Raw genomic sequence first — 27,618 nt, 5'->3', positions numbered from 1 at the left:
GACTCGGCCATTGACCTGTCCCACATCAGGTACGTGACTGGGCCATTGACCTGTCCCACATCAGGAACACGATTGGGCCATTGACCTGTCCCACATCAGGAGCACAACTGGGCCATTGACCTGTCCCACATCAGCAACATTACTGGTCCATGGACATGTCCCACATCAGCAACATGACGGGGCCATTGACGTGTCCCACATCAGGAACACAACTGGACCATTGACCTGTCCCACATCTGCAACAAGACTTTTCCATTGAGTTGTCCAACATCAGGAACACAACAGGGCCATTGGCCTGTCCCACATCAGGAACATGTCTGGGCCTTTGACATGTCATGCATGAGGAACACGAGTGGTCCATTGACCTGTCCCCACATCAGCAACATGATGAGGCCATTGACCTGTCACACATTAGCAACTTAACTGGTTCATTGACCTACCCCACATCTGCAACAAGACTGGGCCGTTGACCTGTCACACATCAGGAACATAACTCGGCCATTGACCTGTCCCACATCAGGTACACAGCTGGGCCATTGACCTGTCCCCAAATCATCAACATGACGGGGCCATTGACCTGTCCCACATCAGGAACACAACTGGGCCATTGACCTGTCCTACATATGCATCGTGACTGGGCCATTGTCCTGTCCCACAACAGCAATGTGACTCGGCCATTGACCTTTCCCACATCAGCAATATGACTCGGCAATTCACCTGTCCCACATCAGCAACATTACTTGTCCATTGACCTGTCCCACATCAGGAACACGACTGGGCCATTGACCTGTCCCACATCAGGAGCACGACTGGGCCAATACCCTGTCCCACATCAGGAGCACGACTGGGCCATTGTCCTGTCCCACATCAGCAATGTGACTCGGCCATTGATCTGTCCCACATCAGCAACATGAGGGGGCCATTGGCCTGATGCACCTCAGGAACACAACTGGACCATTGACCTGTCCAACGTCTGCAACAAGACTGGGCCATTGACCTGTCCCACATCAGGAACACGAATGGGCCATTGACCTGTCCCACATAAGGAACATGACTGGGCCATTGACCTGTCCCACATCAAAAACATGACTGGGCCATTGACCTGTCCCAAATCAGCAACATGACTGGGCCATTGAATTGTCCCACATCGGCTACATTACTGGGCCATTGACTTCTCCCACATCAGGAACACAACTGGGCCATTGACCTGTCCCACATCAGGTATGTGACTGGGCCATTGACCTGTCCCACATCAGGTACGTGACTGGGCCATTGACCTGTCCCACATCAGGAGCACAACTGGGCCATTGTACAGTCCCACATCAGCAACATTACTGGTCCATGGACATGTCCCACATCAGCAACATGACGGGGCCATTGACGTGGCCCACATCAGGAACACAACTGGACCATTGACCTGTCCCACATCTGCAACAAGACATTTCCATTGAGTTGTCCAACATCAGGAACACAACAGGGCCATTGGCCTGTCCCACATCAGCAACATGTCGGGGCCATTGACCTGTCGCACATTAGCAACTTAACTGGTTCATTGACCTACCCCACATCTGCAACAAGACTTGGCCATTGACCTGTCCCACATCAGCAACATGACTGGGCCATTGACCTGTCCCACATCAGGAGCACGACTTGGCCATTGACCTGTCGCACATCAGGAGCACGACTGTGCCATTGTCCTGTCCCACATCAGCAATGTGACTCGGCCATTGACCTGTCCCACATCAGCAACATTACTGGTCCATGGACATGTCCCACATCAGCAACATGACGGGGCCATTGACGTGGCCCACATCAGGAACACAACTGGACCATTGACCTGTCCCACATCTGCAACAAGACATTTCCATTGAGTTGTCCAACATCAGGAACACAACAGGGCCATTGGCCTGTCCCACATCAGCAACTTAACTGGGTCATTGACCTACCCCACATCTGCAACAAGACTTGGCCATTGACCTGTCCCACATCAGCAACATGACTGGGCCGTTGACCTGTCCCACATCAGGAACATGACTGGGCCATTGACCTGTCCCACATCAGGAGCACGACTTGGCCATTGTCCTGTCCCACATCAGCAATGTGACTCCGCCATTGACCTGTCCCACATCAGCAACATTACTGGTCCATGGACATGTCCCACATCAGCAACATGACGGGGCCATTGACGTGGCCCACATCAGGAACACAACTGGACCATTGACCTGTCCCACATCAGTAACACAACTGGGCAATTGACCTGTCCCACATAAGGAACATGACTGGGACATTGACCTGTCCCACATCAAAAACATGACTGGGCCATTGACCTGTCCCACATAAGGAACATGACTGGGCCATTGACCTGTCCCACATAAGGAACATGACTGGGCCATTGACCTGTCCCACATAAGGAACATGACTGGGCCATTGACCTGTCCCACATAAGGAACATGACTGGGACATTGACCTGTCCCACATCAAAAACATGACTGGGCCATTGACTTCTCCCACATCAGGAACACAACTGGGCCATTGACCTGTCCCACATCAGGAACACGATTGGGCCATTGACCTGTCCCACATCAGGTACGTGACTGGGCCATTGACCTGTCCCACATCAGGAGCACGACTGGGCCATTGACCTGTCCCACATCAGGAGCACAACTGGGCCATTGTCCAGTCCCACATCAGCAATGTGACTCGGCCATTGACCTGTCCCACATCAGGTACGTGACTGGGCCATTGACCTGTCCCACATCAGGAACACGATTGGGCCATTGACCTGTCCCACATCAGGAGCACAACTGGGCCATTGACCTGTCCCACATCAGCAACATTACTGGTCCATGGACATGTCCCACATCAGCAACATGACGGGGCCATTGACGTGGCCCACATCAGGAACACAACTGGACCATTGACCTGTCCCACATCTGCAACAAGACTTTTCCATTGAGTTGTCCAACATCAGGAACACAACAGGGCCATTGGCCTGTCCCACATCAGCAACATGTCGGGGCCATTGACCTGTCACACATTAGCAACTTAACTGGTTCACATAACTGGTTCACATACGACTGGGCCATTGACCTGTCCCACATCATCAACATGACGGGGCCATTGACCTGTCCCACATCAGGAACATGACTGGGCCATTGACCTGTCCCACATCAGGTACGCAGCTGGGCCATTGACCTGTCCCACATCATCAACATGACGGGGCCATTGACCTGTCCCACATCAGGAACACGACTGGGCCATTGACCTGTCCCACATCAGGAGCACGACTGGGCCATTGACCTGTCCCACATCAGGAGCACGACTGGGCCATTGACCTGTCCCACATCAGGAGCACGACTGGGCCATTGACCTGTCCCACATCAGGAACATGACTGGGCCATTGACCTGTCCCACATCAGTAACACAACTGGGCCATTGACCTGTCCCACATCAGTAGCACGACTGGGCCAATGACCTGTCCCACATCAGGAGCACGACTGGGCCATTGACCTGTCCCTGATCAGCAACCTGACTGGGCCATTGACCTGTCCCACATCAGCAACATGACTGGTTCATTGACCTGTCCCTCATCAGCAACATGACTGGGCCATTGACCTGTCCCACATCAGGAACACGACTGGGCCATTGACCTGTCCCACATCAGGAGCACGACTGGGCCATTGACCTGTCCCACATCAGGAGCACGACTGGGCCATTGACCTGTCCCACATCAGGAGCACGACTGGGCCATTGACCTGTCCCACATCAGGAGCACGACTGGGCCATTGACCTGTCCCACATCAGGAGCACAACTGGGCCATTGTCCAGTCCCACATCAGCAATGTGACTCGGCCATTGACCTGTCCCACATCAGGTACGTGACTGGGCCATTGACCTGTCCCACATCAGGAACACGATTGGGCCATTGACCTGTCCCACATCAGGAGCACAACTGGGCCATTGACCTGTCCCACATCAGCAACATTACTGGTCCATGGACATGTCCCACATCAGCAACATGACGGGGCCATTGACGTGGCCCACATCAGGAACACAACTGGACCATTGACCTGTCCCACATCTGCAACAAGACTTTTCCATTGAGTTGTCCAACATCAGGAACACAACAGGGCCATTGGCCTGTCCCACATCAGCAACATGTCGGGGCCATTGACCTGTCACACATTAGCAACTTAACTGGTTCACATAACTGGTTCACATACGACTGTGCCATTGACCTGTCCCACATCATCAACATGACGGGGCCATTGACCTGTCCCACATCAGGAACATGACTGGGCCATTGACCTGTCCCACATCAGGTACGCAGCTGGGCCATTGACCTGTCCCACATCATCAACATGACGGGGCCATTGACCTGTCCCACATCAGCAACACGACTGGGCCATTGACCTGTCCCACATCAGGAACACGACTGGGCCATTGACCTGTCCCACATCAGGTACATGACTGGGCCATTGACCTGTCCCACATCAGGTACGCAGCTGGGCCATTGACCTGTCCCACATCATCAACATGACGGGGCCATTGACCTGTCCCACATCAGGAACACGACTGGGCCATTGACCTGTCCCACATCAGGAACATGACTGGGCCATTGACCTGTCCCACATCAGGTACGCAGCTGGGCCATTGACCTGTCCCACATCATCAACATGACGGGGCCATTGACCTGTCCCACATCAGGAACACGACTGGGCCATTGACCTGTCCCACATCAGGAGCACGACTGGGCCATTGACCAGTCCCACATCAGGAGCACGACTGGGCCATTGACCTGTCCCTGATCAGCAACCTGACTGGGCCATTGATCTGTCCCACATCAGCAACATGACTGGTTCATTGACCTGTCCCTCATCAGCAACATGACTGGGCCATTGACCTGTCCCACATCAGGAACACGACTGGGCCATTGACCTGTCCCACATCAGGAGCACGACTGGGCCATTGACCTGTCCCACATCAGGAGCACGACTGGGCCATTGACCTGTCCCACATCAGGAGCACGACTGGGCCATTGACCTGTCCCACATCAGGAGCACGACTGGGCCATTGACCTGTCCCACATCAGGAGCACGACTGGGCCATTGACCTGTCCCACATCAGGAGCACAACTGGGCCATTGTCCAGTCCCACATCAGCAATGTGACTCGGCCATTGACCTGTCCCACATCAGGTACGTGACTGGGCCATTGACCTGTCCCACATCAGGAACACGATTGGGCCATTGACCTGTCCCACATCAGGAGCACAACTGGGCCATTGACCTGTCCCACATCAGCAACATTACTGGTCCATGGACATGTCCCACATCAGCAACATGACGGGGCCATTGACGTGGCCCACATCAGGAACACAACTGGACCATTGACCTGTCCCACATCAGTAACACAACTGGGCCATTGACCTGTCCCACATAAGGAACATGACTGGGCCATTGACCTGTCCCACATAAGGAACATGACTGGGACATTGACCTGTCCCACATCAAAAACATGACTGGGCCATTGACCTGTCCCACATAAGGAACATGACTGGGCCATTGACCTGTCCCACATAAGGAACATGACTGGGCCATTGACCTGTCCCACATAAGGAACATGACTGGGCCATTGACCTGTCCCACATAAGGAACATGACTGGGACATTGACCTGTCCCACATCAAAAACATGACTGGGCCATTGACTTCTCCCACATCAGGAACACAACTGGGCCATTGACCTGTCCCACATCAGGAACACGATTGGGCCATTGACCTGTCCCACATCAGGTACGTGACTGGGCCATTGACCTGTCCCACATCAGGAGCACGACTGGGCCATTGACCTGTCCCACATCAGGAGCACAACTGGGCCATTGTCCAGTCCCACATCAGCAATGTGACTCGGCCATTGACCTGTCCCACATCAGGTACGTGACTGGGCCATTGACCTGTCCCACATCAGGAACACGATTGGGCCATTGACCTGTCCCACATCAGGAGCACAACTGGGCCATTGACCTGTCCCAAATCAGCAACATTACTGGTCCATGGACATGTCCCACATCAGCAACATGACGGGGCCATTGACGTGGCCCACATCAGGAACACAACTGGACCATTGACCTGCCCCACTTCTGCAACAAGACTTTTCCATTGAGTTGTCCAACATCAGGAACACAACAGGGCCATTGGCCTGTCCCACATCAGCAACATGTCGGGGCCATTGACCTGTCACACATTAGCAACTTAACTGGTTCACATAACTGGTTCACATACGACTGGGCCATTGACCTGTCCCACATCATCAACATGACGGGGCCATTGACCTGTCCCACATCAGGAACATGACTGGGCCATTGACCTGTCCCACATCAGGTACGCAGCTGGGCCATTGACCTGTCCCACATCATCAACATGACGGGGCCATTGACCTGTCCCACATCAGGAACACGACTGGGCCATTGACCTGTCCCACATCAGGAGCACGACTGGGCCATTGACCTGTCCCACATCAGGAGCACGACTGGGCCATTGACCTGTCCCACATCAGGAGCACGACTGGGCCATTGACCTGTCCCACATCAGGAACATGACTGGGCCATTGACCTGTCCCACATCAGTAACACAACTGGGCCATTGACCTGTCCCACATCAGGAGCACGACTGGGCCAATGACCTGTCCCACATCAGGAGCACGACTGGGCCATTGACCTGTCCCTGATCAGCAACATGACTGGTTCATTGACCTGTCCCTCATCAGCAACATGACTGGGCCATTGACCTGTCCCACATCAGGAACACGACTGGGCCATTGACCTGTCCCACATCAGGAGCACGACTGGGCCATTGACCTGTCCCACATCAGGAGCACGACTGGGCCATTGACCTGTCCCACATCAGGAGCACGACTGGGCCATTGACCTGTCCCACATCAGGAGCACGACTGGGCCATTGACCTGTCCCTCATCAGGAACACGATTGGGCCATTGACCTGTCCCACATCAGGAGCACAACTGGGCCATTGACCTGTCCCACATCAGCAACATTACTGGTCCATGGACATGTCCCACATCAGCAACATGACGGGGCCATTGACGTGGCCCACATCAGGAACACAACTGGACCATTGACCTGTCCCACATCTGCAACAAGACTTTTCCATTGAGTTGTCCAACATCAGGAACACAACAGGGCCATTGGCCTGTCCCACATCAGCAACATGTCGGGGCCATTGACCTGTCACACATTAGCAACTTAACTGGTTCACATAACTGGTTCACATACGACTGGGCCATTGACCTGTCCCACATCATCAACATGACGGGGCCATTGACCTGTCCCACATCAGGAACATGACTGGGCCATTGACCTGTCCCACATCAGGTACGCAGCTGGGCCATTGACCTGTCCCACATCATCAACATGACGGGGCCATTGACCTGTCCCACATCAGCAACACGACTGGGCCATTGACCTGTCCCACATCAGGAACACGACTGGGCCATTGACCTGTCCCACATCAGGTACATGACTGGGCCATTGACCTGTCCCACATCAGGTACGCAGCTGGGCCATTGACCTGTCCCACATCATCAACATGACGGGGCCATTGACCTGTCCCACATCAGGAACACGACTGGGCCATTGACCTGTCCCACATCAGGAACATGACTGGGCCATTGACCTGTCCCACATCAGGTACGCAGCTGGGCCATTGACCTGTCCCACATCATCAACATGACGGGGCCATTGACCTGTCCCACATCAGGAACACGACTGGGCCATTGACCTGTCCCACATCAGGAGCACGACTGGGCCATTGACCTGTCCCACATCAGGAGCACGACTGGGCCATTGACCTGTCCCTGATCAGCAACCTGACTGGGCCATTGATCTGTCCCACATCAGCAACATGACTGGTTCATTGACCTGTCCCTCATCAGCAACATGACTGGGCCATTGACCTGTCCCACATCAGAAACACGACTGGGCCATTGACCTGTCCCACATCAGGAGCACGACTGGGCCATTGACCTGTCCCACATCAGGAACACGACTGGGCCATTGACCTGTCCCACATCAGGAACATGACTGGGCCATTGACCTGTCCCACATCAGGTACGCAGCTGGGCCATTGACCTGTCCCACATCAGGAACATGACTGGGCCATTGACCTGTCCCACATCAGGTACGCAGCTGGGCCATTGACCTGTCCCACATCAGGTACGCAGCTGGGCCATTGACCTGTCCCACATCAGGAGCACGACTGGGCCATTGACCTGTCCCACATCAGGAGCACGACTGGGCCATTGACCTGTCCCACATCAGGAGCACGACTGGGCCATTGACCTGTCCCACATCAGGAGCACGACTGGGCCATTGACCTGTCCCACATCAGGAGCACGACTGGGCCATTGACCTGTCCCACATCAGGAGCACGACTGGGCCGTTGACCTGTCCCACATCAGGAACATGACTGGGCCATTGACCTGTCCCACATCAGTAACACAACTGGGCCATTGACCTGTCCCACATCAGGAGCACGACTGGGCCATTGACCTGTCCCACATCAGGAGCACGACTGGGCCATTGACCTGTCCCTGATCAGCAACATGACTGGTTCATTGACCTGTCCCTCATCAGCAACATGACTGGGCCATTGACCTGTCCCACATCAGGAACACGACTGGGCCATTGACCTGTCCCACATCAGGAGCACGACTGGGCCATTGACCTGTCCCACATCAGGAGCACAACTGGGCCATTGACCTGTCCCACATCAGGAGCACAACTGGGCCATTGTCCAGTCCCACATCAGCAATGTGACTCGGCCATTGACCTGTCCCACATCAGGTACGTGACTGGGCCATTGACCTGTCCCACATCAGGAACACGATTGGGCCATTGACCTGTCCCACATCAGGAGCACAACTGGGCCATTGACCTGTCCCACATCAGCAACATTACTGGTCCATGGACATGTCCCACATCAGCAACATGACGGGGCCATTGACGTGGCCCACATCAGGAACACAACTGGACCATTGACCTGTCCCACATCAGTAACACAACTGGGCCATTGACCTGTCCCACATAAGGAACATGACTGGGCCATTGACCTGTCCCACATAAGGAACATGACTGGGACATTGACCTGTCCCACATCAAAAACATGACTGGGCCATTGACCTGTCCCACATAAGGAACATGACTGGGCCATTGACCTGTCCCACATAAGGAACATGACTGGGCCATTGACCTGTCCCACATAAGGAACATGACTGGGCCATTGACCTGTCCCACATAAGGAACATGACTGGGACATTGACCTGTCCCACATCAAAAACATGACTGGGCCATTGACTTCTCCCACATCAGGAACACAACTGGGCCATTGACCTGTCCCACATCAGGAACACGATTGGGCCATTGACCTGTCCCACATCAGGTACGTGACTGGGCCATTGACCTGTCCCACATCAGGAGCACGACTGGGCCATTGACCTGTCCCACATCAGGAGCACAACTGGGCCATTGTCCAGTCCCACATCAGCAATGTGACTCGGCCATTGACCTGTCCCACATCAGGTACGTGACTGGGCCATTGACCTGTCCCACATCAGGAACACGATTGGGCCATTGACCTGTCCCACATCAGGAGCACAACTGGGCCATTGACCTGTCCCACATCAGCAACATTACTGGTCCATGGACATGTCCCACATCAGCAACATGACGGGGCCATTGACGTGGCCCACATCAGGAACACAACTGGACCATTGACCTGCCCCACTTCTGCAACAAGACTTTTCCATTGAGTTGTCCAACATCAGGAACACAACAGGGCCATTGGCCTGTCCCACATCAGCAACATGTCGGGGCCATTGACCTGTCACACATTAGCAACTTAACTGGTTCACATAACTGGTTCACATACGACTGGGCCATTGACCTGTCCCACATCATCAACATGACGGGGCCATTGACCTGTCCCACATCAGGAACATGACTGGGCCATTGACCTGTCCCACATCAGGTACGCAGCTGGGCCATTGACCTGTCCCACATCATCAACATGACGGGGCCATTGACCTGTCCCACATCAGGAACACGACTGGGCCATTGACCTGTCCCACATCAGGAACACGACTGGGCCATTGACCTGTCCCACATCAGGAGCACGACTGGGCCATTGACCTGTCCCACATCAGGAGCACGACTGGGCCATTGACCTGTCCCACATCAGGAACATGACTGGGCCATTGACCTGTCCCACATCAGTAACACAACTGGGCCATTGACCTGTCCCACATCAGGAGCACGACTGGGCCAATGACCTGTCCCACATCAGGAGCACGACTGGGCCATTGACCTGTCCCTGATCAGCAACATGACTGGTTCATTGACCTGTCCCTCATCAGCAACATGACTGGGCCATTGACCTGTCCCACATCAGGAACACGACTGGGCCATTGACCTGTCCCACATCAGGAGCACGACTGGGCCATTGACCTGTCCCACATCAGGAGCACGACTGGGCCATTGACCTGTCCCACATCAGGAGCACGACTGGGCCATTGACCTGTCCCACATCAGGAGCACGACTGGGCCATTGACCTGTCCCACATCAGGAGCACGACTGGGCCATTGACCTGTCCCACATCAGGAGCACAACTGGGCCATTGTCCAGTCCCACATCAGCAATGTGACTCGGCCATTGACCTGTCCCACATCAGGTACGTGACTGGGCCATTGACCTGTCCCACATCAGGAACACGATTGGGCCATTGACCTGTCCCACATCAGGAGCACAACTGGGCCATTGACCTGTCCCACATCAGCAACATTACTGGTCCATGGACATGTCCCACATCAGCAACATGACGGGGCCATTGACGTGGCCCACATCAGGAACACAACTGGACCATTGACCTGTCCCACATCTGCAACAAGACTTTTCCATTGAGTTGTCCAACATCAGGAACACAACAGGGCCATTGGCCTGTCCCACATCAGCAACATGTCGGGGCCATTGACCTGTCACACATTAGCAACTTAACTGGTTCACATAACTGGTTCACATACGACTGGGCCATTGACCTGTCCCACATCATCAACATGACGGGGCCATTGACCTGTCCCACATCAGGAACATGACTGGGCCATTGACCTGTCCCACATCAGGTACGCAGCTGGGCCATTGACCTGTCCCACATCATCAACATGACGGGGCCATTGACCTGTCCCACATCAGCAACACGACTGGGCCATTGACCTGTCCCACATCAGGAACACGACTGGGCCATTGACCTGTCCCACATCAGGTACATGACTGGGCCATTGACCTGTCCCACATCAGGTACGCAGCTGGGCCATTGACCTGTCCCACATCATCAACATGACGGGGCCATTGACCTGTCCCACATCAGGAACACGACTGGGCCATTGACCTGTCCCACATCAGGAACATGACTGGGCCATTGACCTGTCCCACATCAGGTACGCAGCTGGGCCATTGACCTGTCCCACATCATCAACATGACGGGGCCATTGACCTGTCCCACATCAGGAACACGACTGGGCCATTGACCTGTCCCACATCAGGAGCACGACTGGGCCATTGACCTGTCCCACATCAGGAGCACGACTGGGCCATTGACCTGTCCCTGATCAGCAACCTGACTGGGCCATTGATCTGTCCCACATCAGCAACATGACTGGTTCATTGACCTGTCCCTCATCAGCAACATGACTGGGCCATTGACCTGTCCCACATCAGGAACACGACGGGGCCATTGACCTGTCCCACATCAGGAACACGACTGGGCCATTGACCTGTCCCACATCAGGAGCACGACTGGGCCATTGACCTGTCCCACATCAGGAACACGACTGGGCCATTGACCTGTCCCACATCAGGAACATGACTGGGCCATTGACCTGTCCCACATCAGGTACGCAGCTGGGCCATTGACCTGTCCCACATCAGGAACATGACTGGGCCATTGACCTGTCCCACATCAGGTACGCAGCTGGGCCATTGACCTGTCCCACATCAGGTACGCAGCTGGGCCATTGACCTGTCCCACATCAGGAGCACGACTGGGCCATTGACCTGTCCCACATCAGGAGCACGACTGGGCCATTGACCTGTCCCACATCAGGAGCACGACTGGGCCATTGACCTGTCCCACATCAGGAGCACGACTGGGCCATTGACCTGTCCCACATCAGGAGCACGACTGGGCCATTGACCTGTCCCACATCAGGAGCACGACTGGGCCGTTGACCTGTCCCACATCAGGAACATGACTGGGCCATTGACCTGTCCCACATCAGTAACACAACTGGGCCATTGACCTGTCCCACATCAGGAGCAGGACTGGGCCATTGACCTGTCCCACATCAGGAGCACGACTGGGCCATTGACCTGTCCCACATCAGGAGCACGACTGGGCCATTGACCTGTCCCTGATCAGCAACCTGACTGGGCCATTGATCTGTCCCACATCAGCAACATGACTGGTTCATTGACCTGTCCCTCATCAGCAACATGACTGGGCCATTGACCTGTCCCACATCAGGAACACGACGGGGCCATTGACCTGTCCCACATCAGGAACACGACTGGGCCATTGACCTGTCCCACATCAGGAGCACGACTGGGCCATTGACCTGTCCCACATCAGGAACACGACTGGGCCATTGACCTGTCCCACATCAGGAACATGACTGGGCCATTGACCTGTCCCACATCAGGTACGCAGCTGGGCCATTGACCTGTCCCACATCAGGAACATGACTGGGCCATTGACCTGTCCCACATCAGGTACGCAGCTGGGCCATTGACCTGTCCCACATCAGGTACGCAGCTGGGCCATTGACCTGTCCCACATCAGGAGCACGACTGGGCCATTGACCTGTCCCACATCAGGAGCACGACTGGGCCATTGACCTGTCCCACATCAGGAGCACGACTGGGCCATTGACCTGTCCCACATCAGGAGCACGACTGGGCCATTGACCTGTCCCACATCAGGAGCACGACTGGGCCATTGACCTGTCCCACATCAGGAGCACGACTGGGCCGTTGACCTGTCCCACATCAGGAACATGACTGGGCCATTGACCTGTCCCACATCAGTAACACAACTGGGCCATTGACCTGTCCCACATCAGGAGCAGGACTGGGCCATTGACCTGTCCCACATCAGGAGCACGACTGGGCCATTGACCTGTCCCTGATCAGCAACATGACTGGTTCATTGACCTGTCCCTCATCAGCAACATGACTGGGCCATTGACCTGTCCCACATCAGGAACACGACTGGGCCATTGACCTGTCCCACATCAGGAGCACAACTGGGCCATTGACCTGTCCCACATCAGGAGCACGACTGGGCCATTGACCTGTCCCACATCAGGAGCACGACTGGGCCATTGACCTGTCCCACATCAGGAGCACGACTGGGCCATTGACCTGTCCCACATCAGGAGCACGACTGGGCCATTGACCTGTCCCACATCAGGAGCACGACTGGGCCATTGACCTGTCCCACATCAGGAGCACGACTGGGCCATTGACCTGTCCCACATCAGGAGCACGACTGGGCCATTGACCTGTCCCTGATCAGCAACATGACTGGTTCATTGACCTGTCCCTCATCAGCAACATGACTGGGCCATTGACCTGTCCCACATCAGGAACACGACTGGGCCATTGACCTGTCCCACATCAGGAGCACGACTGGGCCATTGACCTGTCCCACATCAGGAGCACGACTGGGCCATTGACCTGTCCCACATCAGGAGCACGACTGGGCCATTGACCTGTCCCACATCAGGAGCACGACTGGGCCATTGACCTGTCCCACATCAGGAACACGACTGGGCCATTGACCTGTCCCACATCAGTAACACGACTGGGCCATTGACCTGTCCCCACCTCAGCAATGTGACTGGGTCATTGACCTCTTACCCAGTACTGTCCTCCCTGGGCTGCTTCTTTTCCCTCTCTCATCCAGAAATGAAAGCTATTGAAATATTCGTCAAGGAGGCCTTGAGACTTCTCTATCTGTCATCCTCACCAGCAGTGATGGGCTTCTTTTTTTGTGAGCAAGTGGAGTGGTAAGCTCTTCCCTGCATTGATTATCGACCCTTCAACAACATCTTCACCAACTATTAGCCTCTTCCCCTTCTTGCCTCTGCAATTGAACATCTCCGAGGAGCCACTATGTTTTCCAAGACAGATCTGCACAACGCTTACAACCTGGTTCACATCCAAGAGTGGGACAAGTGAAAAACAGCATTCAGCACTCCACTGGGCACTGAGACTACCTCATCTTGCCGCTTAGCTTGGCCAACGTCCCTACCGATTTCCAGGACCTGGTCAACACTGTGCTCCAGGACATACTGAATCAGTTTGCTTTTGTGTTCCTGGACGAATTTCCTATCTACTTCCACTCTCACCAGGAACTCGTCCAGATCTCCGTAAGGTCCTTGAGACAACCATTATGCCGAGCCAGAGAAGTGTGAGTTCCACAAAGAGCAGGTATCGTTCATGTTCTGTGTTCACCCCTTCCAGTGTTCATGTTATTATGAATGTACCACAGCTCTGAGGGGCCGAAGGTGCGGGAGCAGCCCCCTCCTTCCGGAAAATCGCAAGATCGCTATTAATTCGGGACTCGGAAGTGAGAGACAATGCAACGGTTTTGACCATTTGTTCTTAGAGGCACCTGTGTCACATGCAAGTCCCGGCTACGTGACAACTACCATGAACCTGAACACCCTCGGGCCATGTGGGGGTGGAGATTGCATCCCCCTACTTTGATTGACAGCTACAACTCTGCAAGTAAAGATAAAAGCGGAGTGCAGGAGGCAGTACCCTAGCGATGCACCAGAGGAACTTGCTCGGTCAACATTCCCGGGAGAGCTGGAAGCCACTCAGCGCCACGTGTGCTCCTAACTCCTTTGCCTGGGGAGCGGGTGGCTGATACTACCGAGAAGGACTTCGAACTAACAACGGGGAAACCAAAGCTCCCCTGATTTTAACAGAGTGATCAAAAAGATACGGGCAAGTCTTCTTTTCGTTCTCACCGATTCCTCTAAGACACGTGACACCCAGCAATTCCTCGAAAGACTTTTGAATGACTCTTTAGATTTCCAATGGACAGAAAAATATTATCCCCTAGACAACAGCCGAGATTAATGATGATTATGACTATATCCGGGCTTTAGATTGCGTATTGGTGATGTGCATTATCTGAATGTTTGCATTAACCTTACTTTTGTGCCCCTTTATAAATAAAAACGTTTGAAAATAGTGACATCAGACTTCAACAGACCTCTCTATCTTTGCTGGTAAGTTATCCAGTTACGGGATACGTAACAGTGTAAAGTTTAGACAGTCACAGAATGGTCCAAACCAGCTCTGCACTTCCTGCTGTTTGCAAACTTTCATCACTGTTTCATCAGAAATTTCAGATCCATCACAGCCCCCTTAAATACAGTCACCCAGAAGACCTCTGCAGGATCGCTACGGACAAGTGAAACAGATGAAGCATTCTCAAATGTAAAGTGATGCTTCCCCATTGCCCCAGCGCTGCAGCATCCAGGCCCAACCCATCGTCAGGGTTGATGTTGGCATTGGAACTGCACTCTCTCAGCATTCTTTAGACCATAAGGGTCTACCCACCATCCATCAGGGACATCTATCAGCATTTGCACAAACCTTAGTATTGTTAGGAATCACACCCATCCTCTTTAACTTTCTACCATCAGGCAGGAGACTGGTGTATACAAACAGGAACAATCTGAATGGGAAACAGTTTCTTCCCTCAGGCCATGAGGCTTCTGAACTTCCTGCAGCATCGCATTCAACACGTCACTGGTTAATCTGTTCTGTACCTTACAATATTTAGTTTATGCATTTTATTTATATGTAATCCTTTGGTAGATTTCATCCTTACTTTCACAAGTTATTATGTATTATGTACACTGAAATGTGTTATGTACATGAGTGTGTTATACTGTGTGTTATGTACACTGCAGTGTGTTACTGTCACCACCACGGATTTAGCCTCGCAGCAAATACAGTGATTACACTCGTGAATATGCACGTGTCAGCTAATCATTATTTTATTGTGATAGTATTTAGCTCCATTCATTGCGTCGTAGTATTTGTTCCGAATTGGACGTAGCTACGCTTGGCTGCCTGCATTCCGTCCTGCCTGAGAAATAGGACCGTCAAGTCAACTGTCTCTGAAGACCAGCGTGCCTGCCACTCCGCCCTTGGGCCATGTCCGCACCTGCTGACAGGCATGTACATGCAGTGCTTTACACCCTGGTTTGGAGAAACATTATCTCGTTTGATGGTATAAATGTATATAGGTAAGTGACAATAAAACTTGACTTGACAAGATAATCGGCTGCACCCTGTTGCCTTTCTTTCCCATAGCTTGACTTCTGCAGTGGAAAACTATGATATCAGGAACTGAGAACTTCCGGCTGTCAACGGGGCACTGGAAGAACAGTGACACAGAACAGAGCATTTTTTCTGGTATGAACAGATCACAAGAAAATTTCCCACATTCGGGACTCTTAAGAGACTCGACTCTCATTGCGCTCTCTTCACCCGATTAAATGTCACCTTCACCTATCAGCAGGAATACCACAGCTGATGCTCTCTCCGACATCTCTGAGGACTCAGCACTCCAGAGCCCATCCTTCCCTGCACTCGCATATCTGCTCCTGTGACTTCGGGAATAGAAGTAGAGCTGAGGGCAGCCCTAGCGAGGAACCTCCCAACCGGCTGTTTACTCACCACTGTGTTTGTGGTGAACTATGTGCCTGTCGGGACACACCCCTGCAGACTGCTCCTGTGGCTCCTCCCACAGGCCCCTGTATAAAGGCGATCTGAGGCCTGACGCTCGGCCTCAGTCTCCAGGACATTGTATGATAGACACTCACTCCTGGTTCCTTCTTCCAGTCAATAAAAGCCGATATCTCGCCTTACGTCTAAGTGTGAGTTATTGATGGTGCATCAGTGTATCCCAGATCACAGTCAGATCCAGGCCCAGCTGGGGAACCTCCCAACCGGCTGTTTCCTCACCTCTGTGTGACCCAGGTCAGTCAGATCCAAGCCCAGCTGGGGAACCTCCCAACCGGCTGTTTACTCACCACTGTGTGACCCAGATCACAGTCAGATCCAGGCCCAGCTTGGGAACCTCCCAACCGGCCGTTTACTCACCACTGTGTGACCCAGATCACAGTCAGATCCAGGCCCAGCTGGGACACCTCCCAACCAGCTGTTTACTCACCGCTGTGTGCCCCAGATCATAGTCAGATCCAGGCCCAGCTGGGGAACCTCCCAACCGGCTGTTTCCTCACCGCTGTGTGTCCCAGGTCAGTCAGATCCAGGCCCAGCTGGGGAACCTCCCAACCAGCTGTTTCCTCACCGCTGTGTGCCCCAGATCAGTCAGATCCAGGCCCAGCTGGGGAACCTCCCAACCGGCTGTTTCCTCACCGCTGTGTGTCCCAGGTCAGTCAGATCCAGGCCCAGCTGGGGAACCTCCCAACCGGCTGTTTCCTCACCGCTGTGTGCCCCAGATCAGTCAGATCCAGGCCCAGCTGGGGAACCTCCCAACCGGCTGTTTACTCACCGCTGTGTGTCCCAGGTCAGTCAGATCCAGGCCCAGCTGGGGAACCTCCCAACCGGCTGTTTACTCACCGCTGTGTGTCCCAGGTCAGTCAGATCCAGGCCCAGCTGGGGAACCTCCCAACCGGCTGTTTACTCACCGCTGTGTGACCCAGGTCAGTCAGATCCAGGCCCAGCTGGGGAACCTCCCAACCGGCTGTTTACTCACCACTGTGTGCCCCAGATCAGTCAGATCCAGGCCCAGCTGGGGAACCTCCCAACCGGCTGTTTCCTCACCGCTGTGTGCCCCAGATCAGTCAGATCCAGGCCCAGCTGGGGAACCTCCCAACCGGCTGTTTACTCACCGCTGTGTGTCCCAGGAGAGTAAGATCCAGGCCCAGCTGGGGAACCTCCCAACCGGCTGTTTACTCACCACTGTGTGTCCCAGATCACAGTCAGATCTAGGCCCAGCTGGGGAACCTCCCAACCGGCTCTTTCCTCACCACTGTGTGTCCCAGATCACAGTCAGATCCAGGCCCAGCTGGGGACCCTCCCAACCGGCTGTTTACTCACCACTGTGTGTCCCAGGTCAGTCAGATCCAGGCCCAGCTGGGGGACCTCCCAACCGGCTGTTTACTCACCGCTGTGTGTCCCAGGTCAGTCAGATCCAGGCCCAGCTGGGGAACCTCCCAACCGGCTGTTTCCTCACCTCTGTGTGACCCAGGTCAGTCAGATCCAGGCCCAGCTGGGGAACCTTCCAACCGGCTGTTTCCTCATCGCTGTGTGTCCCAGGTCAGTCAGATCCAGGCCCAGCTGGGGAACCTCCCAACCGGCTGTTTACTCACCACTGTGTGACCCAGGTCAGTCAGATCCAGGCCCAGCTGGGGAACCTCCCAACCGGCTGTTTACTCACCGCTGTGTGTCCCAGGTCAGTCAGATCCAGGCCCAGCTGGGGAACCTCCCAACCGGCTGTTTCCTCATCGCTGTGTGTCCCAGGTCAGTCAGATCCAGGCCCAGCTGGGGAACCTCCCAACCGGCTGTTTCCTCACCGCTGTGTGTCCCAGGTCAGTCAGATCCAGGCCCAGCTGGGGAACCTCCCAACCGGCTGTTTACTCACCACTGTGTGTCCCAGGTCAGTCAGATCCAGGCCCAGCTGGGGAACCTCCCAACCGGCTGTTTCCTCACCACTGTGTGACCCAGATCACAGTCAGATCCAGGCCCAGCTGGGGAACCTCCCAACCGGCTGTTTCCTCACCACTGTGTGACCCAGATCACAGTCAGATCCAGGCCCAGCTGGGGAACCTCCCAACCGGCTGTTTCCTCACCGCTGTGTGTCCCAGATCAGTCAGATCCAGGCCCAGCTGGGGAACCTCCCAACCGGCTGTTTACTCACCACTGTGTGTCCCAGGTCAGTCAGATCCAGGCCCAGCTGGGGAACCTCCCAACCGGCTGTTTACTCACCACTGTGTGACCCAGGTCAGTCAGATCCAGGCCCAGCTGGGGAACCTCCCAACCGGCTGTTCCCTCACCACTGTGTGACCCAGGTCAGTCAGATCCAGGCCCAGCTGGGGAACCTCCCAACCGCTGTTCCCTCACCGCTGTGTGTCCCAGATCAGTCAGATCCAGGCCCAGCTGGGGAACCTCCCAACCGGCTGTTTCCTCACCACTGTGTGTGCCCCAGATCACAGTCAGATCCAGGCCCAGCTGGGGAACCTCCCAACCGGCTGTTTCCTCACCACTGTGTGACCCAGATCACAGTCAGATCCAGGCCCAGCTGGAGAACCTCCCAACCGGCTGTTTACTCACCACTGTGTGTCCCAGGTCAATCAGATCCAGGCCCAGCTGGGGAACCTCCCAACTGGCTGTTTACTCACCGCTGTGTGTCCCAGGTCAGCCAGATCCAGGCCCAGCTGGGGAACCTCCCAACCGGCTGTTTACTCACAGCTGTGTGTCCCAGGTCACAGTCAGATCCAGGCCCAGCTGGGGAACCTCCCAACCGGCTGTTTACTCACCGCTGTGTGTCCCAGGTCAGTCAGATCCAGGCCCAGCTGGGGAACCTCCCAACCGGCTGTTTACTCACCGCTGTGTGTCCCAGGTCAGTCAGATCCAGGCCCAGCTGGGGAACCTCCCAACCGGCTGTTTCCTCATCGCTGTGTGTCCCAGGTCAGTCAGATCCAGGCCCAGCTGGGGAACCTCCCAACCGGCTGTTCCCTCACTGCTGTGTGTCCCAGGTCAGTCAGATCCAGGCCCAGCTGGGGAACCTCCCAACCGGCTGTTTACTCACCACTGTGTGTGCCCCTGATCACAGTCAGATCCAGGCCCAGCTGGGGAACCTCCCAACCGGCTGTTTACTCACCACTGTGTGTCCCAGGTCAGTCAGATCCAGGCCCAGCTGGGGAACCTCCCAACCGGCTGTTTCCTCACCGCTGTGTGTCCCAGGTCAGTCAGATCCAGGCCCAGCTGGGGAACCTCCCAACCGGCTGTTTCCTCACCACAGTGTGTCCCAGATCACAGTCAGATTCAGGCCCAGCTGGGGAACCTCCCAACCGGCTGATTCCTCAACGCTGTGTGTCCCAGGTCAGTCAGATCCAGGCCCAGCTGGGGAACCTCCCAACCGGCTGTTTCCTCACCTCTGTGTGACCCAGGTCAGTCAGATCCAGGCCCAGCTGGGGAACCTCCCAACCGGCTGTTTACTCACCACTGTGTGTCCCAGGTCACAGTCAGATCCAGGCCCAGCTGGGGAACCTCCCAACCGGCTGTTTCCTCACCTCTGTGTGACCCAGGTCAGTCAGATCCAGGCCCAGCTGCGGAACCTCCCAACCGGCTGTTTACTCACAGCTGTGTGTCCCAGGTCAGTCAGATCCAGGCCCAGCTGGGGAACCTCCCAACCGGCTGTTTACTCACCGCTGTGTGTCCCAGGTCAGTCAGATCCAGGCCCAGCTGGGGAACCTCCCAACCGGCTGTTTCCTCATCGCTGTGTGTCCCAGGTCAGTCAGATCCAGGCCCAGCTGAGGAACCTCCCAACCGGCTGTTTCCTGACTGCTGTGTGTCCCAGGTCAGTCAGATCCAGGCCCAGCTGGAGAACCTCCCAACCGACTGTTTCCTCACCCCTGTGTGACCCAGGTCAGTCAGATCCAGGCCCAGCTGGGGAACCTCCCAACCGGCTGTTTCCTCATCGCTGTGTGTCCCAGGTCAGTCAGATCCGGGCCCAGCTGGGGAACCTCCCAACCGGCTGTTTACTCACCACTGTGTGACCCAGATCACAGTCAGATCCAGGCCCAGCTGGGGACCCTCCCAACCGGCTGTTTACTCACCACTGTGTGTCCCAGGTCAGTCAGATCCAGGCCCAGCTGGGGGACCTCCCAACCGGCTGTTTACTCACCGCTGTGTGTCCCAGGTCAGTCAGATCCAGGCCCAGCTGGGGAACATCCCAACCGGCTGTTTCCTCACCTCTGTGTGACCCAGGTCAGTCAGATCCAGGCCCAGCTGGGGAACCTCCCAACCGGCTGTTTCTTCATCGCTGTGTGTCCCAGGTCAGTCAGATCCAGGCCCAGCTGGGGAACCTCCCAACCGGCTGTTTACTCACCACTGTGTGACCCAGGTCAGTCAGATCCAGGCCCAGCTGGGGAACCTCCCAACCGGCTGTTTACTCACCGCTGTGTGTCCCAGGTCAGTCAGATCCAGGCCCAGCTGGGGAACCTCCCAACCGGCTGTTTCCTCATCGCTGTGTGTCCCAGGTCAGTCAGATCCAGGCCCAGCTGGGGAACCTCCCAACCGGCTGTTTCCTCACCGCTGTGTGTCCCAGGTCAGTCAGATCCAGGCCCAGCTGGGGAACCTCCCAACCGGCTGTTTACTCACCACTGTGTGTCCCAGGTCAGTCAGATCCAGGCCCAGCTGGGGAACCTCCCAACCGGCTGTTTCCTCACCACTGTGTGACCCAGATCACAGTCAGATCCAGGCCCAGCTGGGGAACCTCCCAACCGGCTGTTTCCTCACCAATGTGTGACCCAGATCACAGTCAGATCCAGGCCCAGCTGGGGAACCTCCCAACCGGCTGTTTCCTCACCGCTGTGTGTCCCAGATCAGTCAGATCCAGGCCCAGCTGGGGAACCTCCCAACCGGCTGTTTACTCACCACTGTGTGTCCCAGGTCAGTCAGATCCAGGCCCAGCTGGGGAACCTCCCAACCGGCTGTTTACTCACCACTGTGTGACCCAGGTCAGTCAGATCCAGGCCCAGCTGGGGAACCTCCCAACCGGCTGTTCCCTCACCACTGTGTGACCCAGGTCAGTCAGATCCAGGCCCAGCTGGGGAACCTCCCAACCGGCTGTTCCCTCACCGCTGTGTGTCCCAGATCAGTCAGATCCAGGCCCAGCTGGGGAACCTCCCAACCGGCTGTTTCCTCACCACTGTGTGTGCCCCAGATCACAGTCAGATCCAGGCCCAGCTGGGGAACCTCCCAACCGGCTGTTTCCTCACCACTGTGTGACCCAGATCACAGTCAGATCCAGGCCCAGCTGGAGAACCTCCCAACCGGCTGTTTACTCACCACTGTGTGTCCCAGGTCAATCAGATCCAGGCCCAGCTGGGGAACCTCCCAACTGGCTGTTTACTCACCGCTGTGTGTCCCAGGTCAGCCAGATCCAGGCCCAGCTGGGGAACCTCCCAACCGGCTGTTTACTCACAGCTGTGTGTCCCAGGTCACAGTCAGATCCAGGCCCAGCTGGGGAACCTCCCAACCGGCTGTTTACTCACCGCTGTGTGTCCCAGGTCAGTCAGATCCAGGCCCAGCTGGGGAACCTCCCAACCGGCTGTTTCCTCATCGCTGTGTGTCCCAGGTCAGTCAGATCCAGGCCCAGCTGGGGAACCTCCCAACCGGCTGTTCCCTCACTGCTGTGTGTCCCAGGTCAGTCAGATCCAGGCCCAGCTGGGGAACCTCCCAACCGGCTGTTTACTCACCACTGTGTGTGCCCCAGATCACAGTCAGATCCAGGCCCAGCTGGGGAACCTCCCAACCGGCTGTTTACTCACCACTGTGTGTCCCAGGTCAGTCAGATCCAGGCCCAGCTGGGGAACCTCCCAACCGGCTGTTTCCTCACCGCTGTGTGTCCCAGGTCAGTCAGATCCAGGCCCAGCTGGGGAACCTCCCAACCGGCTGTTTCCTCACCACAGTGTGTCCCAGATCACAGTCAGATCCAGGCCCAGCTGGGGAACCTCCCAACCGGCTGTTTACTCACCACTGTGTGTCCCAGGTCACAGTCAGATCCAGGCCCAGCTGGGGAACCTCCCAACCGGCTGTTTTCTCACCTCTGTGTGACCCAGGTCAGTCAGATCCAGGCCCAGCTGCGGAACCTCCCAACCGGCTGTTTACTCACAGCTGTGTGTCCCAGGTCAGTCAGATCCAGGCCCAGCTGGGGAACCTCCCAACCGGCTGTTTACTCACCGCTGTGTGTCCCAGGTCAGTCAGATCCAGTCCCAGCTGGGGAACCTCCCAACCGGCTGTTTCCTCATCGCTGTGTGTCCCAGGTCAGTCAGATCCAGGCCCAGCTGAGGAACCTCCCAACCGGCTGTTTCCTGACTGCTGTGTGTCCCAGGTCAGTCAGATCCAGGCCCAGCTGGGGAACCTCCCAACCGACTGTTTCCTCACCTCTGTGTGATCCAGGTCAGTCAGATCCAGGCCCAGCTGGGGAACCTCCCAACCGGCTGTTTCCTCATCGCTGTGTGTCCCAGGTCAGTCAGATCCGGGCCCAGCTGGGGAACCTCCCAACCGGCTGTTTACTCACCACTGTGTGACCCAGGTCAGTCAGATCCAGGCCCAGCTGGGGAACCTCCCAACCGGCTGTTTACTCACCCCTGTGTGTCCCAGGTCAGTCAGATCCAGGCCCAGCTGGGGAACCTCCCAACCGGCTGTTTCCTCATCGCTGTGTGTCCCAGGTCAGTCAGATCCAGGCCCAGCTGGGGAACCTCCCAACCGGCTGTTTCCTCACCGCTGTGTGTCCCAGGTCAGTCAGATCCAGGCCCAGCTGGGGAACCTCCCAACCGGCTGTTTACTCACCACTGTGTGACCCAGATCACAGTCAGATCCAGGCCCAGCTGGGGAACCTCCCAACCGGCTGTTTCCTCACCACTGTGTGACCCAGATCACAGTCAGATCCAGGCCCAGCTGGGGAACCTCCCAACCGGCTGTTTCCTCATCGCTGTGTATCCCAGGTCAGTCAGATCCAGGCCCAGCTGGGGAACCTCCCAACCGGCTGTTTACTCACCACTGTGTGTCCCAGATCACAGTCAGATCCAGGCCCAGCTGGGGAACCTCCCAACCAGCTGTTTCCTCACCACTGTGTGTCCCAGATCACAGTCAGATCCAGGCCCAGCTGGGGAACCTCCCAACTGGCTGTTTACTCACCACTGTGTGACCCAGGTCAGTCAGATCCAGACCCAGCTGGGGAACCTCCCAACCGGCTGTTTACTCACCGCTGTGTGTCCCAGGTCACAGTCAGATCCAGGCCCAGCTGGGGAACCTCCAATCCGGCTGTTTACTCACCGCTGTGTGTCCCAGGTCAGTCAGATCCAGGCCCAGCTAGGGAACCTCCCAACCGGCTGTTTACTCACCGCTGTGTGTCCCAGGTCAGTCAGATCCAGGCCCAGCTGGGGAACCTCCCAACCGGCTGTTTACTCACCGCTGTGTGTCCCAGGTCAGTCAGATCCAGGCCCAGCTGGGGAACCTCCCAACCGGCAGTTTACTCACCGCTGTGTGTCCCAGGTCAGTCAGATCCAGGCCCAGCTGGGGAACCTCCCAACCGGCTGTTTCCTCATCGTTGTGTGTCCCAGGTCAGTCAGATCCAGGCCCAGCTGGGGAACCTCCCAACCGGCTGTTTCCTCACTGCTGTGTGTCCCAGGTCAGTCAGATCCAGTCCCAGCTGGGGAACCTCCCAACCGGCTGTTTCCTCACCACTGTGTGACCCAGATCACAGTCAGATCCAGGCCCAGCTGGGGAACCTCCCAACCGGCTGTTTACTCACCACTGTGTGACCCAGATCACAGTCAGATCCAGGCCCAGCTGGGGAACCTCCCAACCGGCTGTTTCCTCACCACTGTGTGACCCAGATCACAGTCAGATCCAGGCCCAGCTGGGGAACCTCCCAACCGGCTGTTTCCTCACCACTGTGTGACCCAGATCACAGTCAGATCCAGGCCCAGCTGGGGAACCTCCCAACTGGCTGTTTACTCACCACTGTGTGTCCCAGGTCAGTCAGATCCAGGCCCAGCTGGGGAACCTCCCAACCGGCTGTTTACTCACCACTGTGTGTGCCCCAGATCACAGTCAGATCCAGGCCCAGCTGGGGAACCTCCCAACCGGCTGTTTACTCACCACTGTGTGTCCCAGGTCAGTCAGATCCAGGCCCAGCTGGGGAACCTCCCAACCGGCTGTTTCCTCACCTCTGTGTGACCCAGGTCAATCAGATCCAGGCCCAGCTGGGGAACCTCCCAACCGGCTGTTTCCTCACCGCTGTGTGTCACAGGTCAGTCAGATCCAGGCCCAGCTGGGGAACTTCCCAACCGGCTGTTTCCTCACCGCTGTGTGTCCCAGGTCAGTCAGATCCAGGCCCAGCTGGGGAACCTCCCAACCGGCTGTTTACTCACCGCTGTGTGTCCCAGGTCAGTCAGATCCAGGCCCAGCTGGGGAACCTCCCAACCGGCTGTTTACTCACCGCTGTGTGTCCCAGGTCAGTCAGAACCAGGCCCACCTGGGGAACCTCCCAACCGGCTGTTTCCTCACCGCTGTGTGTCCCAGGTCAGTCAGATCCAGGCCCAGCTGGGGAACCTCCCAACCGGCTGTTTACTCACTGCTGTGTGTCCCAGGTCAGTCAGATCCAGGCCCAGCTGGGGAACCTCCCAACCGGCTGTTTCCTCACCACTGTGTGACCCAGATCACAGTCAGATCCAGGCCCAGCTGGGGAACCTCCCAACCGGCTGTTTCCTCACCGCGTTGTGTCCCAGATCAGCCAGATCCAGGCCCAGCTGGGGAACCTCCCAACCGGCTGTTTACTCACCACTGTGTGTCCCAGGTCAGTCAGATCCAGGCCCAGCTGGGGAACCTCCCAACCGGCTGTTTCCTCACCACTGTGTGACCCAGATCACAGTCAGATCCAGGCCCAGCTGGGGAACCTCCCAACCAGCTTTCCTCACCGCTGTGTGTCCCAGATCAGCCAGATCCAGGCCCAGCTGGGGAACCTCCCAACCGGCTGTTTACTCACCGCTGTGTGTCCCAGGTCAGTCAGATCCAGGCCCTGCTGGGGAACCTCCCAACCGGCTGTTTACTCACCGCTGTGTGTGCCCCAGATCACAGTCAGATCCAGGCCCAGCTGGGGAACCTCCCAACCGGCTGTTTACTCACCACTGTGTGTCCCAGATCAGTCAGATCCAGGTCCAGCTGGGGAACCTCCCACCGGCTGTTTACTCACCGCTGTGTGTCCCAGGTCAGTCAGATCCAGGCCCTGCTGGGGAACCTCCCAACCGGCTGTTTACTCACCGCTGTGTGTCCCATGTCAGTCAGATCCAGGCCCTGCTGGGGAACCTCCCAACCGGCTGTTTACTCACCACTGTGTGTCCCAGATCAGTCAGATCCAGGCCCTGCTGGGGAACCTCCCAACCGGCTGTTTACTCACCTCTGTGTGCCCCAGAGCACTGGCATGGGGTCACTCTTCCTTTCTGGTTGGTCTGTTCGGGTTTCAATGGACCGTGGAATTTTTAAAGAGATAATTTTGGTAGCTGTCTGTGTCCCAGGATGTTCATGACTTTGTCTCTCCCTGTCTCACGTGCTCAGAACAAGACATCACGTCCCTGCTGATCGTTCTGTTCCCACCTCTCAGTGGGTCTGCTCCCAACATTTGTGAACGCTGTCATTCTGCTAGGTGTGGACCAGTTCCCCGAAGCAGCCCATGTCAGAATGGGAAATGGAATTAAAATACAAGAGCTTTCACTGGTATATCTGGCTATGCCTGCCTTTCCATTGGCTATGTGGAACTGTCTGTTTTCCATGTCTTCTCTGGTAGTGCTCCCCATTTCTCCCTGCATTACACTTTATTGGGAGTTTGAAGAGATTTAGCATGTCAACAAATATGTCAAAAACTTCTATAGTTGTTGATGCACCATCAATAACTCACTCTGAGATGTAAGGCGAGATATCGGCTTTTATTGACTGGAAGAAGGAACAAGCAGTGAGTGACCACCATACTACATCCTGAGACAGAGAGGCCGGGCTCAGGCCTCGATCGCCTTTATACAGGGGTCTGTGGGAGGAGCCACAGGAGCAGTCAGCAGGGGGCGTGTCCAGACAGTTATATGTAGTTCACCACAGTTGTACCATGGAGAGCATTCTGACAGGCTGCATCACTGTCTGGTATGGAGGGCCTAATGCACAGGACCGAAAGAAGCTGCAGAAGGTTGTAAATCTAGTCAGCTCCATCTTTGTCACTAGCCTACAAAGTACCCAGGATATCTTCAGGGAGCGGTTTCTCAGAAAGGCAGCGTCCATTATTAATGACCTCCAGCACCCAGGGCATGCCCATTCTTCTCTGTTACCATCAGGTAGGAGGTACAGAACCCTGAAGGCACACACTCAGTAATTCAGGAACAGCTTCTTCCCCTCTGCCATCCGATTCCTAAACGGACTTTGAACCCTTGAACACTGCTTCACTTGTTAAATATATATTATTTGTTTTTTGCATTTTTTAATCTATTCAACATACATAATTGATTTACTTATTTATTTATTCTTACTTTTTTTTCTCTCTCTGCTAGATTATGTATTGCATTGAACTGCTGCTATAAACCTGATTCTGATTGACTACATTCGTGCTGCTTCACGCACCCATGCTGAGCTGGTCAATTTTATCAACTTTCCTCCAACTTAGTCTTCCCTTGAGTTCACTTTGTTCATTTCTGACGCCACTCTCCCCTTTCTCAATCTTTTTGTCTC

The sequence above is a fragment of the Hypanus sabinus genome, chromosome 6, assembly GCF_030144855.1.
Source record: "Hypanus sabinus isolate sHypSab1 chromosome 6, sHypSab1.hap1, whole genome shotgun sequence".
Lineage (NCBI taxonomy): Eukaryota > Metazoa > Chordata > Chondrichthyes > Myliobatiformes > Dasyatidae > Hypanus > Hypanus sabinus.
Note: the sequence above shows the minus strand (reverse complement) of the source record.